The sequence below is a fragment of the Pleurodeles waltl genome, chromosome 4_1 (assembly GCF_031143425.1).
Source record: "Pleurodeles waltl isolate 20211129_DDA chromosome 4_1, aPleWal1.hap1.20221129, whole genome shotgun sequence".
NCBI classification, from domain to species: domain Eukaryota; kingdom Metazoa; phylum Chordata; class Amphibia; order Caudata; family Salamandridae; genus Pleurodeles; species Pleurodeles waltl.
The window spans coordinates 849065722-849082986 of NC_090442.1; positions in this window are offsets into that span (position 1 = coordinate 849065722).

Genomic DNA, 17265 nt, shown 5'->3' on the forward strand with positions numbered 1-17265 from the left:
AAGCTGGTAGAACAAGCACTGAAATCCATGCACAGGGAGCTGTGTAGGGAAAATTTAGATGCACTACCTGCAACGCGCGTATAAAAATGACCAGCCACCTGCCTCACGGCTAAAATCGACACACCACCTGCATCGCAACTGGGAAATCAATGCATCACCTGCATTGCGGCTGTGGAAATGACACAACATCCGCTCGTGGCTGCTGAAAATGACACAAACCCCACATAGCGCGGTTTTCCATTACTGTGCAGCCAGACTTTTCAAGCATCGTCGCTGTTTGTCAAAATCATTGTGAACCTGCGCAGACCTGAGGTGCCCTGTCCAGAAATCGGTGCATCGCTCCCTTGCAGGAGAGAAAAAAAACGCATTGCTGATTTTTTTGATGCACGCTTTCCTGCGCGGCTTCATTTTTGACACAAACCAGGTACTTTGTGTAACAACAACATTCCCATTGTTTTCTATGAAGTAAGAATATATTATTTTAAAAATTCATAACTTTACTTGTGCATGTTGGACTTTTTGTCATTTTGGTCTTGTTTGATTTAGATAAATATTGGCTTTTTTTCTAAACTGGTGTGGTGTCCAATTTGCACTATTTTCACTGTATTACTGTTTGAGTTGGTACAAATACTGTACGCATTGCTTTTGAGATAAGCCTGACTGCTTGTGGCAAGCTACCAGGGGGGTAAGCAGGGGTTATCTTAAGTGTGTATCTCCATTACCCTGACTTGAGTGAGAGTCTCTGCTTGGACAGAGTGCAAACTGACTGCCAACCTAGGACCCCATTCCTTACAGGCCTACATCAATTTCATTGTTGAGTCAAGTACACCAGCTGCTATATTGCTAGCACAGATCAGATTGTTACTGCCATGAGTCATGATAGTGACCTGCTGAAGTTAAAAGTCATAATTACATATCAGTCGTGGAATAAGCACGACTGATACGTAATGATGGTGAATATCAAAAGTATAAGAGTTAAAGATGAATTCTCCAGAACTCAGTAAGGACTTATACTGTGAGGATTGAGAATCCTGATTCAGTAGGGTCTACTTCAAAATCTGATATAAGTGGCTCACAATGGACATTTTGGTATTGCTGCTACCAAGAGAGCTCTCTGAGACCGAGTCTGGTTTTCACACTTACATGAAAGAGTTGAAAAGGAAATCAAGGCCTGTTGCATATGCAATTGCCTGTCAACCAAAATTACTCAACATACGCTGAACATGTCAGAACTCCCAAAAAACAAGCCTGGGAGAGAATAGCCATTGATTTCTGTGGTCCACTTGATAATGACATCATTTAATGGTAATTGTAGATAAATATTCATGCTTTCCTTTGGTTGAAGATCTTTCATCCACCACACATGAGCAAGTAATTGAAAAACTTGACAGCATCTTTGCAATATAGGGCATACCAGCCATTGTGAAGCCTGACAATGGTCCACCCTTCAATAGTAAAGAATTACAAACATTCTGGAGCACCTAAACATGAAGCATCAAATATCACACATTTATGGCCACTGGCCAATGGACTTGTTGAACATTTTATGAGTACACTAAAGAAAGCAGTGCAGCATGCAACTCTTGAGAATTGCAGTCTACAAGCAGTGCTGAACTCTACGAGCTTATCATATGACACCCCATTTGATCACAGGTGAAAATCCTGTGACTTTGACATTCAGGAGCGCACTGGCAACCAAGTTACCTCAATGGACCACAGAAAGAGATAACAGTGAAAACCTGATTTGTACAAGGAACATGGTTCAAAAACTGAAAATGAAACTATATGTAGACAGGAGGCGACATGTAAAAAGCCTCTCATTTTGAAAAGGAGACTTGGTCATTGCTCAATAGTTATGAAAAAGAAAATGAGATGCTCCTTACACTGCTGAACCAAGTAGTGTTTACCAAAGGACATGTGGTGACTTCCCAGAGACTTGGGAAGTACGCTACCCAAGACTCTTCTCACTTCAGGTCTGTATTTCATCCATCTTCAACTCGAGGTGGTGAAAGACTGATTTTGAAAATTCAATGACTGTTGCTGATTCCTTACCATCATTGTCAAACACTGACATTAAGACAACCAGATCAGGTTGACAGATCAAAGTGCCAAGAAGAAGAATTGAAGAGATATAATTGTACATGTTTCTGTATATGTAGCTATTTTATTTATGTCTCATGATTTTCTAAAGAAAAAAATAGCAATTTTTCATTTAACAGAGGGGGAGATGTAGTGTCTTCCATGGTTTAGAAAGGAAAATTCATGGCTTTCAGAGGACTCTGTATCAGTGTGTGATGTACTCTCTAGAATAGAATGTAATGAAAGCTTGGTTTAGAATGTTGGAGTTCACAGGTACATGCAGAGGAATAAAGATATGTGATTTAGAGCTCACTGTGTGCCTAGTCATTCAACTGGTACCAGACTGGGGAAGATGCTACAAGCACTGTCAACAATGATGAGAAGTGAGCTACTCACAAAACCTTCATGAAGAAATGTTATTCATGGTCCTGAATCATGTGTTCTCCTCATCGCCAACTTTGTGATGACAGATCCCATGCCGTGTAATGCTGAAAACAATGTTTATTAGGACAAGAGAAGCGGTGCATCCAATTCAAACAGGGGCACATGAATAACTGTCATGGAAAAGTATGGATTTCCTTTACATCACACATTCTGATGATGTCACTGTGTTCCATGCTTTTCCAGTGACATCACCACAGGACCTTAACTTAAATCTTTTCCACACAGAATATTCACATTCACAACTCCTTGTGGAAAATTCCACACCAGGTAAACCACAAACCAGGAATCAGGATAATTTCTGAAGTAATCTGGCCATAGTCTTTGTTGAAGTTGGGTTGAGAATATTGAATGGCTGGGTTAGTGGAGATACCTCCCGACATGGACATACTTTTTGAATAAAGCAAATTCAATAATTGATTACACACTAGCAAGCCTATTGCTGTTTAGCCAGATAGTCAGCTTTAGCACAAATCACTGCCCTTCGAGTGACCATTACGCGCAAACTATAGATATAGTGGCAAGCGCTGTTTTTTTCCAAAACTCGAACATCCTATTTGAAGACGCACACACCCAGAACCTTGAGCGATGCAGTGAAAAGAAGACCTTGCACCAGAAATAACAGCAAAATGCATTCACTTTCTTAAAGAATAAAGCACTACAGAAGGAAGCCCTATTGCTAACTGGGAAGACTTTGTCAAAAAGATTTTAGTAGCCTGCTAAAACAAAGCACTCCCAACCCATTGTTCACTGGAGACACACTGTAAACTTCCTTGTTTTATAAATGGGCTCACGATTATGAAGAGGAACCCATATAAAGAGGTTTTTTTTTGCCTAAAATTGAATCGCCAAGATCAAGGTCAACTGGGCAAGGTGAGACTCCTTCAACTACTTTACAAAAGGGAAATTTGGTTGGCCTGGAAACAACATCCCATCGCCTTTTAGGCAAGTCCGTGGGCTGCTAGCAAAAAGAAGAATCAACAAGACTTTTTGAAAATAACTCAATAGATAAGGGTGATGCTACAATGTGCTGCACAAACATAAGCGAATCTGCGTGGATGAATCATCTACAATTCCATTACTCTACAGCAAGCCCCATCGAGCTCCAAGCCCCCTTGTAAACTATAGACTTTAATCATCATAATTTGAAAGTGCTAACACTTGCACATGATCTCGACCTTTCAGCAATAAGAAATTAGTTAAACAGTAATGCAGATGTACTTTCCTCACTTTTTTTCACTGAAGAACAACTACCAAAGGTAATCAGGAAAGCAAAGGCTGAAGGGGCCCATGACCAGACGGACTGCCACAAGCCTTTTGTATATAAAATTCGGACTTCTAGTTAAAGTTCGGATGTGCATTGTATGCAGCCGCTATGAATACAGGTGATGTCTCCGACTTGCGGAGGGGGCTAATAATACATCCTATTTACAAAGGAGGGGATAAAAGTTACATAGGGTACTACTGTTTAATAGCCCTCCAGGAGAATGAGACCAAGGGCCAGATTTATGATGGCCTTGCGCCGTTCCAATGCCGCATTAGTGTAATTTTTTTCTGCTAATGTGACGTTGGAAGGGGAAAAACTCTGTGCCATATTCACAAAGTGGTGCAATGCTTACATTGCACCACTTTGTAACCCCTTGCACGACATTATGCCTGTGCCAAGCATACTGTATGCAAGGTGGAGTTTTGGCGCTAGGGGGGGGCCGTAAAAATGGTGCAAAGGAATCCATGAGTTTACTTTGTGCCATTTTTATTGGCGTTTTTTAACGCTTGTTAAGTGCAGGTGTTAAAAAGAGGCTCCCATTGATTACATCAGTCTCTAGGTTCTTTGAAGGATTAGTGTCATCATTTTTCATGCTAATCCTGCACAGCACAGGACTAGCGTCAACAATTATGATGCTAGTCACCCTAACTACCGCCATGGTATGCTGTATTTTAAATAGGGCACTACCATGGTGGCATTAAGGGGGCGCTAAAGGGAGCAAAAAAAGTGGTGCTACACCTTTAAATCTGCCCGAAGTATTTTTCTCGCCTGCTCCTTCAAGATCTTAACATCTGGGCAACAGATTGTTTTATGGATCCAGACTGGGTTCCATCCAGGATCTGGAACTCTTTCAAATTTATCAGCTTTTTCCACATGTATGGAAGGTACCTTTGCTACCAATTCAGTATTATACACATTTCATCGACTTTAAGGCAGCTTTTGATAGCATGCCGAGAGTCACTCTGTGGCAGAAGTTGGTCAAATGGGCATTCCCACCAATGTACTTCAAACAGTTCAATCACTGAATTCACAAACATGTCTATGCTTTAACCTAGGTTAACAATCTGTTGAGATACCTTTACATGATCTCTGCCCTTAAGCAGGGGTGTGTTTTGGCACCTGTCCTCTTCAACTTAATCATCTCTGACCTTTCATCAAAGCTGAACCTTGCTAATGCCCACCATCCTAAGTTAGAGGCACTTTGATTTCAAATTTGCTGTACACCAATGATTTGCTATTGATGAATAGGACAAGAGTGGGTCTTCAAATGTTGTTGGGTGTCCTGAATGCCTTTACAGAAGCAAAGAAACTGGAAGTTAATCTAAACAAAACCAAGGTGCCTAAGCCTGGAAAAAAAAATCTAAAAAAATACCTGGCAACTGGAGCTTGAATGATAAAACAGTCGCAAATGAAAAAGAGTAAACATATTTGGGGGTTGTTATAGACAAAAGGGGCTGTTCTAAGCAGCAAAAACTTAAGATAAAGGTAAAACGAGGGCCCTGATTTATACTTTTTTTGCACCGCATTTGTGTCATTTTTTGACGCAAAAACGGCGAAAACTTACAAAATACAATTGTATTTTGTAAGTTTGTGCCGCTTTTCCGTCAAAAAATGATGCACATGGGGCGCAAACAAAGTATAAATCAGGGCCAAGGTGCCTTAACCTATGATTTCTATGATTTTGCAACACTCTCAAGATCATTAGATGGACCAACATTTGCCCCTGTACAAAAGATCATCTGCGCAAAACTGATTCCAACTTTAACCTATGCAAGCAAATAATGATGGGAGAAAGACTCAGAACTTTTAGACCAATTAACAGCATCAACATATCAAACATCTGCTCCGCAATATATTCCTTCCAAGCTCAAGTGCTCCTGTAGTTTGGCTTTTTAAAACAAAACTGATTTAGCACGACTCCTTTCTAAAGTTATGCTGCTAATTGAAAGCCGTTCAGTGAAAATATTGTAAACCTTATTCTGGAAAGAAATAAGAACCACCAGCCATTCATCCCCAATTTTATTATGACTTTTACAATCATTACATAGGCGCGTTACAGACTGGTGGATCAATGTTTGGTGACTCCACCAAGTCTTCTGTATATACAACGCAATACAATAGATTTAACAAGAGTGTTTGGTTCATTTAGTTAACAATTAGAACATATTTAACAGTAAGTCATGACAGTTGCAGTTTTGAGTGCAGGCAATTAGAGGCAGAGCAGTCTTAGCCTTCTCGCGTGCCTGATCTTCCATGCTCCCACACCCCAGTGCAGCAGAATAGTTACAAACATGTATATCACTGTAGCACCCCTCAGCATCCATGCACGCTACAGTTCCTACTCCACATGTGGACAGGCTCAGGGCAAAAAGTGGGGAGAGGGGGCAAAGTTCGAAAGACGTGGAGCATAATACCCGTTGACAAGTGGGTCTATAGTTTGTCTCATTCAGGGAGCTCCCCCTGAAACGCTTGCAACTCATGCACTAAATTGTCCCTGTTTGCAGCTATGGGGACCCAGCGTAGACCTAGGAGCTCCTCTCGACTAAGCGTCACTGACTCAGCCCTACCCCATTTAAGCATCACTGTGCACCAATGTCTCAACCCTGGTGACATATTGGCCTTCCAGTGCATGGCAATGGATCTGTGAACTATAAGCAACGTTAAATCTATGAAGCGATTTGTGGCGCTCCCAGCCTTCCTGCACCTAAACACCAGCCAAGCATCCCCATATAGGCATTATTGGAAATCTTCTTGAATTAAAAAAGATCTACACAAGGTAATTAGAAGGCTCTCAATGGTATTGGGGAAAAAAACCTTAGCTAAACAGCACGTTCATGGCAACTCATAACCAGTTACGCCTTTTGAGGAAGGCAATCATATTTGAACTCGTGCTACTCACAGCATCTAAATTACAATTTTTGTTTTACCGCTTTGGTGCTGTGCCCTCATGGGTGACACCGCAGACAGTTTCATGTGTACATTATGTGGCAGAATGTAGAAAACATTGATACACATAATTAGTATCTGCCTGCAGCTTTTAACTGAACGCAGACACCATTTAAGGAAACCACTAAACAATTTGGGGAGACGTACATGAAAGAACGCAGTCATCGAATGCCTGAAACCTTTATATTGAGTTTGTCAAGTTTTTGACGCAGTTCGAAAAATGAATGAAGCATGAAGCCAAAATAGGCAAGGTATTAAAAGATCACGACCCCCACTATGAATCTTAGGCAACTTTACCAATAGGGGCAGCCACATCTACTTCTAGCACAACTTTATAACATTTTACGCTCGTGTTACTGAGGCTATTAGTTAGGAGCTCATTTTGTATGAAGATGAACCTGCAGCTTCTTCAGAGTTAAGCATTGGCTGACTAACCACGCCTCGTCCCCCAAACCCTAACGGCTCCTTCCAATGTGAACTAGGGACTCAGGTATAATCAGCATGTTTGTCCAACTAATCGACCGCATGACATATTTTTAAACGTTTCTTAGCAAGTGCAATCCGTCATTTTAGATAATTACATTTTAAGCGTACTCTACAAGTGTTTTAAGGAATATTTTTGTCATAATCCCGTATTTTAAACTAGATTTTAATAATCACAATCTTTACTATTCATTGTAGGTTTTTGTAGTTGCTTAATCCGGCAAATGTACCCTAAAAAGCAAATAATTACACTCTGGGGGCCTCCTTTTTTGCACTATAATCGTTTTTGATATTTTCGTTTCCACACTTTACGGTGTAAATTAACTGAGCAGGTTAAATTAATAAACTTGAACCTAAATAAACTACTTTGTAAAAAATGTTGAGGACCTGTAGGCCACATTTCACAACTGTCAATGTTGAGGGTCTCCAGTGTATTTACCCACATATTTAAATCCTGTATCCAATCACAAAGGACCAAGCGTCTTCCCTTTCACCCTAGGCTTAGAGCAATGTCCTTTTGCATGAAGCTAATGCTCCTGATTATGGAGCCACATTCATTCTCTGTCTAGCCCTAACAGTTCTAGAGTCAAAGGGTTGGCTTTAACATGCATTATCCACAATCCCAACACCCGTGTTACAGCTGTAAAGTGGTGGGTCCACTAGCTTCCTGTTGACATTTTTCAAGTGAGTCTATTTCCAACACCAGTAAATCCCTGGGCCCATATTTATACTTTTTGACGCTAAACTGCGCTAACGCAGTTTAGCGTCAAAAAATTTTGCGCCGTCTAACGCCATTCTGAAGCGCCATGCGGGCGCCGTATTTATGGAATGGCGTTAGCCGGCGCAAGCAGACCGGCGCTGCCTGGTGTGCGTGGAAAAAAAACACGTAGACCAGGCAGCGCCGGCGTTGGGCAAAAATGACGTTAGGGCGTCTTAAAATGGGGCAAGTCAGGTTGAGGCAAAAAAATCGTCTTAACCCGACTTGCGCCATTTTTTAACGACGCCCATCCCCCATCAACATGACTCCTATCATTGTAAAGATAGGAGTCATGCCCCCTTGCCCAATGGCCATGCCCAGGGGACTTCTGTCCCCTGGGCATGGTCATTGGGCATAGTGGCATGTAGGGGGGCACAAATCAGGCCCCCCTATGCCAAAAAAAATTATTAAAAAAAAAAAAAAAATACTTACCTGAACTTACCTGAATGTCCCTGGGGTGGGTCCCTCCAGCCTTGGGTGTCCTCCTGGGGTGGGCAAGGGTGGCAGGGGGGGTCCCTGGGGGCAGGGGAGGGCACTCTGGGCTCATTTTGAGCCCACTTGTCCCTTAACGCCATGCCTGACCCAGGCGTTAAAAAGCGGCGCAAATGCGCCGTTTTTAGCCACGCCCACTCCCGGGCGTCTCTTTTGCCCGGGAGTATAAATACCACGTAAAGGCCTGGGAGTCATTTTTTAGACGGGAACGCCTCCCTTGCATATCATTAACGCAAGGAAGGGGTTCACGCTAAAAAATGACGCACATTCCGGGAACTTTGTCGCTATACGCCTCTAACGCCATAGTATAAATATGGCGTTAGTTGGCGTTAGTTTAGCGTCGAATTTGCGTCGAAAAAAACGACGCAAATTCGGCGCAAACGGAGTATAAATACGGCCCCTTGTTTGTGACTTTAGGAACCAAACCCATTGGAACATTAGATGGTCTCATATTGAATTGTGCCCCTTGTCACTACCAACCAACGGAAGCCCAGAAGCCCCATTAACCAGACATTAAAATTTGACATGCAGCCAATTCTTTGGGGCCCAATCGGTTGGGAATCCCAGTTAATTTTTAGGTTATGGATTTTTTGGGTATTTAAAACATGTTTGTGTTTTCTGATTTTTTGACAGATTCTGAGCTGCCTGTGTTTAAACAGAAGGAGTTTTCATTCTTGAACCGAGGGTGGCTGAGGAAGCTGAACAAAAGGAAGGTATCTTATAGCTGATCTGTTACCACATTCTAGTTGACAACTTTTGTTTCATTGGCAGTGAATATTAAACAACGACACAGTAAAGGAACTGAGGTCCAAGGCCCATATTTGTACTTTTTGCGTCAAAAAGTTTACCGCCGGCTAACGTCATTCCAACGCGCCAGCCGGGCGCCTTATTTATGGAATGACGTTAGCCGGTGCTGCGGCCTGGTTAGCGTCAAAATAAATTATGGTAACCGGGCAGCGGAGGTGAAGGGGAGACTGAGGGTTGTGTGCCAAAGAATGGTGCAAATAAGGTTAGAGTCAAAAATATTGGCTCTAACCTGACTAGCGCCATTTTTTGACGCACAACCCCCATCGAAATGACTCCTGTCTTCGCAAAGACAGGAGTCATGACCCCCTGCCCAACTGCCATGCCAAGAGGACTTATGTCCCCTGGGCATGGCCATTGGGCACAGTGGCATGTAGAGGGGCCCATGTTAGGCCCCCTATGCCACTTAATAAAAAAGAAATTATACTTTCCTGAAGTTACCAGCACTCACCATGGATGGGTCCCCCTTCCATGGGTGTCCTCCAGGGGTGGGAGAGGGTGGCAGGGGGTGTCCCTGGGCGCAGGGAAGGGCACCTGTGGACTGCTTCCATGGTCGCCCACCATGGAAATGAGCCCACAGGTCCCTAAACGCCTGCTCTGACCAGGTGTTAAAAAACGGCACAAATCAGGCTGGGTGCCTTGTTTTAAGGCCCGCTTCCTCCTGTGCGTCATTTTGACGCCAGAGGATACATAAGGCGCACATGCTTTAGAGTCATTTTTTGCACGCGAACGCCTTCCTTGCATGTCAAGGTAGGTTTTCACGTACAAAAAATGACTCAAACTCCATACCTTTGGCGGTAGACGGGTCTAGCGCCAAAGTATAAATATGGAGTTATGTTTGCACCAAATGTGCGCCAAAATAAATGACGCAAATCCAGTGCAGAGTATAAATATGGGCACAAGTGTTTCCAAAGAGAACTGAGAATCCATTCCCCATAGGGTAACAATGCTCAGGCCAGTTAAATTATTGTTTATTTAAACAAATAAGAAACATTTAGAATTACGTCTTATACATTCAGGGAGGATGGGCAACAGCGAAAGGTGTGTGCGATTCATCCTCGTGCTCTGTGGTATTATACAGATTTTAGGTTTGATGTTAAACGTTAGTTCTTGATGACACAATTAGAACCAGCTAAAAATCCTAATCTTGAACTACCAAAAAAACGTATTCAAACCTATTTAATCAGTTGCTGACATTTACAGTCGCAGCTGAGAGAAAAAAGATCATCATCTGTGCAGATCTTAAACTCCCCTCTCGGAATAGCGCCTCATGCACATCTGGCAGGCTAAACGCAATGTCAGACATAGAAAAAGGGCACGAGGAGGGCCTTTAATACCCTTTTACATGGTGGCCACAGTTGCTCATTGCCCCAAATGTAATTTTGAGTACAGAACCTAAACACTGTTAATGTGTGTGGAGTGGTATCTCAGCCCTATAAGGAGATAGACGCTTTTAGTTTTTTTTTGTTTGTCTTTTTTGCTGTGTATTGAGTTGGTATATAAGTTAACTGTATTGTACTGTACTCGAAATCTTCTACCTTCCTCTTGACCTAGCTTGCAACAACCTGGCTGTGCATTTGAAGTAGAATGGTATCAGATACCCTGGGAAAGCATTGGTGAAGTGCACTCTCCAGGATACACCCCAGTAACCACTTGCTGCACTATTAAATGTCAGTCAAAGAGTTGGAGAGGGAGAAAGAGAGACAGAGAGAGAGAGAGAGAGAGAGAGAGAGAGAGAGAGAGAGAGAGAGAGAGAGAGAGAGAGAGAGAGAGAGAGAGAGAGAGATACAAAAGAGATAGAGAGGGGGACATAAATAATATTTAATGTAACATGTATTTAGATGGGAGAGAGAGATATTAATATCCCATATTTTTGGCATTAAACAGATCAGCTCAAGACAGACCCAATTTAACTTGATCTGCTTTTAGAGTACCCGAGGGAAAGGTCACAGGCTGTTTGTTTAAATGACTGAAACTTTGATTAGAGCCTTAGGGATTTGTAGGAAAAGGTTGGTCATTAAGTAGGGTTTTCATAGTTCCAATTACGAGACCGTGCACCGCCTTATTAATATTAAGCCGATTAGATGCACCACCGGTAGGACGTGCTTTACAATACATTCTAAAGATGTGTCAGTCGAATTTCCTCTAACTCCAGTGGTTGTATTTGTTCATTATCCCGGGTAGCTTTATTCTGTAGGTGGTCCTTTACATTTTATATATAGCAGATATTATGAATGACGGATTTTTAGACATCGAAAGCCAGAGTAGGTTTGTCATTGCGTGCATAAAAATAATATTAAGTGACGAAAGATGCTTCTAGGCACGTTTATCATATTATCAAGTATAACATTCACATGGTATCATCGGGTATTTCATTGGCCACAAATACATAAAAGTCCCTCCGACCATCTCATTTTCCAATGTAAGGCCCAAGCAATTCCATCTTCACCGTGGACTAGTTAAACGCAGCTTCAAAAATCCACAAACTATTTCAACAAAATGGAAGAAAGCAAATCGTGAACGTGAATGATTGTTTTGCAGTGTCCGTTTTAGGAAACTTACAAGGAGTAAGCCGTTGTCATAGCCATGTTAGTAACATGTACTCCCTTCTGTTAGCCTCCTGAAAATAAGTCCACAAATGTATGCATCCTATACTTAAACATAAGGTTTCATTAGATGTACCCATTCTTTGGAATTCACAGAATGCTGGGAAAATATGCTTGAAAAGCTAATTTAATCTTTAATTTCCAGACATACTAACAATACAATATGCCTACTCCATAATAAACAATTCATGTGAGTACGTATGGAAGAAATACAACTTACACTTCATTTTACCCTTTTTCCTCATGGGGAAACTTTTTTGGCTCAGGAAAAAAACATTCCTCTAAATCCCTGTTAAATGTGGGGATGCCCTTTCCTACCCTACCTTGCAAAGTGACTGGCTTCTGCTTTTTTGGAAGACTATCATTCCAAGGTATGGATGGGCCTTCACAACGTTACATAATAAACTGAGGCCCATATTTATACTTTTTGACGCAAATCAGCGCTAGACAATTATGTTCAGTAAACTATTTAACCACCACAAACTCTATTCTACCACACTATCCTTCGAAGAGGTGGACTTTTCTCTCTTATGAATACCTCACCCCACTTCATATTTTAGCATAGTCACTTCATTAGGAGGTGTTATATCTTGTCCCACGTTGAAAAATGGATACTAATGTCACTTCTCTTCCAGAGTGTCAGATCTAGGACCACATCCTTCATGAGCCTAATACAGCTATCATGAAAGGGATTAAAATAAGGTTTAGCATGGGCAGTGGTTGTCTTTATTAATTAATTTACTTACATCAGTATTCTAATTTGCTTGGCCTCAACCCTTGACATTTTGGAGCCTTTCACAATGTGTCACATAGAGTGCAGGAGCGGCTCCTACCTAAGAGCGGAGGAGCGTGGCCCCGCTGGAAAACTGCCCCAGAGCAGCTGAAAAATGAAATGGTAATAAAGTTTATTTATTTCCAATTATTTTTCAGCTGCCTGTCCTGAACCGAGTGTCAGGATGGGATGGGGCAATTTCTGCAGAGTGGCAGCAGGGAGCTGTGCACCATGTTTAAAGTGTGCATGTCCCTTTGGCCGGCCAGTCAGACATGCACACTTTAAACTTCTCTAACCCAGCTGTCTTAAGCACAGGCCTCCAGTAGTCTTAAGAGCGCTGAGAAAGGCCACTCCCGCCAATCCTTATGCTTTTTGCATGCTGTTTATCAGCATGAGAGCAGCACCAGGATTGGGTAGTGCAGTTTCTTAGGTCCAGAGCTTTGTGGAGAGAAGACAGCGGCGCAAGGAGGATGTTGTGGCAAGTCAGTAAGGAAAGTGCCTTTTTTATTACTATTGTGTTAACCCCACCCATATTTTACCCACCCCACCACTCTAAATGTATGGCAGCCGCCACTGATAGAGAGCTCAATAAAAATAGGGGTAATAAATACATTGTTGTTCGTTCGGTTCTGAGTTTTCTTATTCTAATAACGTGACTGTATTTAGCTCATCTGAAAGGTTTCCACAAAAGAGTGTTCCTGTATCAAATGGATGTTCTGGGTGTTATGTTTTGGGTATCTGGGACAGTCCTGTTCTTTGAGACTTTTGTGCCAGTGTATCCATGTCAGTGATTCAATGAAATGCTGGAGAAGTCTTGCGTAGATCCAGGCTATTTAAGATCCTTAAATCGTGGAACTTGACCTCCCCACCTGCTTTCATTGGATTCTTTAAAATCTGTAATCCAATATTTTAGGGATTACAAAACAATGGGAAATTTGTAACAATGGCATTCACTTTTTGATATAAAAAGTCCCAAATCTGTAAAAGGTGCATGAGTAAAACGCTCACGATCTCTGGCGATGAGTTTCTGCCAACACACAAAGAGCATTTGGTATTTATTTCACCCATTGGGCAAGGGGATAAAAGGATCACTAGAAATTATTCTTCTGTTTGTTTTAATAGTCAGTCGTCAAACAATTCCATTACATTAACATGCCATTTCAACCCTTGCACAATGAAATGTGGGAAATGTTCACTAATGGTTGGCCCTCAGCTTTGTTCCAAATCATACTGTTCGTAATTTAAATCAGTGCATAAACTAATAATCTTCAGCAAGAACAATTAAAATTCCACACAGTGTGCCAAGCTGATAAGGAAATTGTGGGCATAAGCTGACTGTGTACCTGAGTTTGAGGCAGGTCATTTTCATAGACCTCTGCCAAGTTCCTGTTTTCTGATAATAGAGGTGTTTTAGTGAATACGAGCACTGGTACCGTACAACGCTGTAAGATTGAAAGTTTATTAGCAGGCATTCAAGAGCATTACCAGGACAACTCTTTAGACCTACAAAAGGCAAGGAGACCAGAGTTATAAACTTTGGGCCTGAACGTATTTAATGAAACTCCGTTAGAATGCACTCCTCAAACCCTTTCGAATCAATGATTGGGCAGAAAGTAATCGCTGCAGTGAAAATCACAAAAAGGTGATCAGTATCACTAAAGTTTCCTCTTAAAGTATCACACTTTAAAGGTACCGACTATAAGCGCAATTGCAAACAATGCGGATGCAGAATAGAACTAGATCTGCCGCCTTTAGGTAATGTCTGATCCCTCTCGATTTTGGGATAAAGATCACTATTGTTTCTTGAGTGTAATACTAGCATGATTCCGGAACTCATAAAGTTGTATGGTAAGTAGGGTAATCATGTAACTCTACGAGAACAACTTTTCCAGTCCCTGACCTTCCCTTCACAAATCATTATTTTCAAGTATGCTAGTACAATGTACTCATTTCACCGAAACCAAGCCTCAAGTCCCAGAATGCTTGTAGAAAATGAAAGCCTAGGACTCGAAATATGCTGTCCTCCTGGCGTTGAGTTATGTGGTTATCCCAAATTTCATAATGAGAGGCATTGTTTTCGAAGCATGGATAATGGTTGAGGGCTAGGAATTTTCTCTCGATTAGCTGGTTGATACCAAAAAGAATTCCTGTAACATTGTTTAAACCATCTAATGCAGACGAATTTGGAAAACATCTATATTTCCAGTGTATGTAACAAAGTAATTAAACCGTGCTCCTGAAAATGCACCAAATAATAGCAACTTATTTGAGATATAACGCTTAATAACATGCTTCTGCTACTTCTAAGGCCCTCATTACAAGCGACCTGGTTGATTGTGATATGTGCAGTAATACAGGAATGCTACATAGAGGACAAATTAAACTCCCACAAGAAGTGCAAAAAATTAAGATAAGGTGTGTGGAGTGGTGTAGACAGGCAAAACCTTATGTGTGTTACTCCTTTTGTCAGAATGTCAAAGCGACGAATGACGTGGAGATTTAACTGATTCTGACCAGCAGCTGTTTCTTCAGGATGGCGAGCATCATGTAAAAAAAAAAAAATGCCAATGGCATGATTCCATTGCCATTTTATTTTTTACCAATGTCCATGCTGTAGCTACCAGCCTGCCCATGGTGTCCCTGAGCCGAGAAACATGGGGGGCATGTCATCTGCTGCCAATTGGCAGCATGGAGGACTGGAGCAGTGGCTGGCCAGACACTCCAAAGTGCGAGTGTCAGTTTGTCCAGCTGTCTTGCCATGGCCAGTCTGACATGCGCACTTTGAAGCTCTCCATCCCGAGCTGTCTTAGAGAGCTGGTTGGAGAGCAAGGAGCATGCAGCCAACCTGCTCCATCCAATCCTGGTGTTTCTGTTATGCTGGTTAGTGTTATGAGAGCAGCATCTAGATTAGATAGAGGAGCTTTTTCACTTGTGCCACAGCAGGCTACAGTTAAAAACACTGAGGAGAATGCAAAGCCTTGGGTAAGTACTATATTTTTTTATTTTATTTATCTCAAATATTAGTGTAGGTGTTTTATTTTGGGGTTTTAGAGGGAGGAGTTTTTTATTTTGGGCTTTTAGAAGGGTGGTGTTTTATGATGTTTTTTGAGAAGCAATGGGGCACTTTGCTCCTCCCACCACTTTCAAAGATTACCAGCCACCCCTGATTCTGCCTAATGCAAGACTTGCATAGGAGCCCAACAGGATCAACCAACAGCACTAGCTCCCGCACTATGAGAGGAAGGAAGACTCAAGGAGGGGAGGTAAAGTTTAGGGTCTTTCACAGCCCGTCTCTACTAGGAGAATAGAAAAATGGACGGAGAGCCTTTATGGTCAAAATAGCCTGTCACTACAGAATTTGCATATGAATCATTGTTCATGTGTCTGCTAGAGCAGGTGTTTTAATAAAAGTATTCATGAATATTCATGTACTCTGAGTAATGGATTTGCGTAGAAAATGTAATATTATAAAGAAAAATAATGCACAGATTTGAAAATGTGTCCACGTGAGTGGTTGCCAATGTTCACGAAGTATACTTATTAATGGCTTACTAATATGAAATATGGAGCTTATTTTTGATTAATGTAGTAATACATCATATTAAGGATTATGCATCATGTTAGACTTTTCTTCCTTGGCGTGGTCTCCCTTAACTTTTTGCCTCTGTTTCCCAGGTTATTGATGTGTGCTGGACTCTGTTTTTGCTGTTTTTGTTACTCTGGGCACTTTACCTCTTCTAACAAGTGCTAAAGTGCAAGTGCTCCTGTTAGAAATGGGGTTTCTGGTTGGCTAGGGTATGCACCTCAGCCAGGCAGAACTTACCCACTCTAGTCAGGGCAAGGGAGTTACACGTCCAAGATAACCCCTGCTCACCCCCTTGGTAGCTTGGCACGAGCAGTCAGGCTTAACCCGGAGGCAATGCGTAAAGCGTTTGCACAACACACACATACATGTGACGCAATATCCCCACCACAAAGGAAACACAACACCAGATTATATGAAAATATACTGTATTGTACACAACGTAATTATTAGACCAACATCACATAACAGTACTATCCTGCTACCTTAGCAGTTGTCAGAACGTTACACATTAGTTACTCTGCAAACTAGCAGTAGTCACACATAACACACAGGTTACTCAGTATTCTGCAACATAAGCAGTAGTCAGGAAACACGTTATCACATTAGCACACTTGTCATAAGAATATCATAAAACGCCCATAGTAGGAACATTAGAAAACCTATGGCAAGTTAGGAAAACATTTTAGCAAGTCATGCCCATAAAAGGAACATGTGCACCTATATGTAAAAGCATCATAGACAGGTAGGCAATTTAACCCAATTAACAAAGTCTATAGAAAGAACTTTGGAGTAGGAATATATTGGCCCTCTTAAGGAATACCTGGGAATGATGAAGTCGGCACCTTCTGTGCCTCGAAGTCAAAGAAGAAAGGGGCCCCCAGCGCTCCTCTGCGCAAGGAGGGGGCCTCTTGTGACCATTGAGGTGGCGGGGGCAGCATGCACCCCGTCTGTACTACTTATGGCCCCTCCTGGGGTCCGCAGTTGTTGGGGGCCCCCCCGGCCTCCACTGGCCTTCACACGAGGGGGGCCAAG